General features: G+C 44.5%; 1 long non-coding RNA gene across 1 annotated transcript; it reads left to right on the top strand.

Annotated features, from left to right (window-relative positions):
- Positions 1-6: 6 nt before the first annotated feature.
- LOC127752196 (uncharacterized) lies at positions 7-1,324 on the top strand. The gene is made up of 2 exons (XR_008012305.1): positions 7-275; positions 352-1,324. It is a non-coding gene; the product is annotated as an uncharacterized LOC127752196 (long non-coding RNA).
- The last annotated feature ends 15 nt before the right edge of the window (positions 1,325-1,339 follow it).

Genomic DNA, 1,339 nt, shown 5'->3' with positions numbered 1-1,339 from the left:
TGTCACGCGCCAAGCCTCCGAGCGCCTGCCAGATAGGCAATGCCCTTTCCCGCCCACCACCACTGTGGAACTGGTGGCCTACCCGCCCCTGTCGGCTCCGCCGATCCCGGCCGGAAGTGGGTCTGGCGGAGGACCGCCGAGAGAACCCGGAGAGAGAGGTTCTGAGAGCAGTTCGTGAGAATCGTTTGATGGAGAAAGGTCGACGGAAGATCCACCTGCCTCGACGCTGTGACACGCCCACACCATGTGCTCTCCTGCTACCAACAGCCCTGCGGGTGCGTCCTCCTACCTCGCCAGCCAAGGTCAAGTTCGATTAAAATGCATAAATTTCACCGATATTTCTTTCTTTAGGGCTTTCTGTGACGGGCGACAAGATGTTTAGAATGGGCTAGGCCTCTCTCCAGAAGGCCGCCCCAATGCCTTGATGCATTTTGACCCTTGACCTTGACCGTTGACCTCTGCTACCACCTGGGGGCTGACCACCATGGAGCGCCTACAAGAAGCTTGGCTTTCAGTCTCCTCTATTTTTTCCTGCTCTCCAGATGAGAAGCCTCCTTAAGGGCTGTGTTTAATTCACTTTTCATTATGTACTGTAGCCATGAAGCCTAAAGTGCCTTGTACCTGCCTATTGACCCTCTGACCCTGTACGACCAGTTCTAACGCTGTTTGTTTCCAAATTGTTTGCACCCTGTGTATGGTGTTTTGGTGATACATGTGTAGAAGTGAGTGTCGACAAAGAGTGTGGTTCTGTGTTACCACGTTTTGTCTGTGGATGTACCTAGATGCTTGTATGAGTATTGAGTATTTGTTACCTCGTCGACTGGTCTACTACTGTGCAAAGTGATGTCTGCGTCTCTTGTAATCCTCATAAATTTTGTAGAGTTTTACGCAACTTTTGCAATTGATTTCAGTGAGTAAATATGGTCTGGTTTGAGGTACCCTGGTGTATATCAACTGTAAATGTGAATGTTTCTGTTGCTGCAGATGTTTAAATATGGCTATAGATTTGTCGTTTTGTTTGTCTGTTTAATTCTGGGTATAGTGTGTAAAATTGTAATGTGTATGTCTAGTGTGTATTACTACTGTGGATGTATTGATCTTTAATAGGTAGTGTTACGCTACTATTGTTAAAATATTGTGTATGATTCTTGTATGATTGTGTTTGATTTGAGTGAGATTCATGTATGATCCTTATGTATTAATTTGTTTTCATGTTTGAGTAAAAATGTGGGTTCGAGCACCACGTTAACTTGTTCACATTGTTAAATGTTTTGTCCTTTTGCTCGACTAAATGATTAAAATAAAATAGCAGTGTTTTTCAATATTCTAGTTTATATAA

The sequence above is a fragment of the Frankliniella occidentalis genome, unplaced genomic scaffold (assembly GCF_000697945.3).
Source record: "Frankliniella occidentalis isolate FOCC.00 unplaced genomic scaffold, Focc_3.1 Scaffold5036, whole genome shotgun sequence".
NCBI lineage: Eukaryota > Metazoa > Arthropoda > Insecta > Thysanoptera > Thripidae > Frankliniella > Frankliniella occidentalis.
Note: the sequence above shows the minus strand (reverse complement) of the source record. Positions and strands in the feature narration are given on the sequence as shown.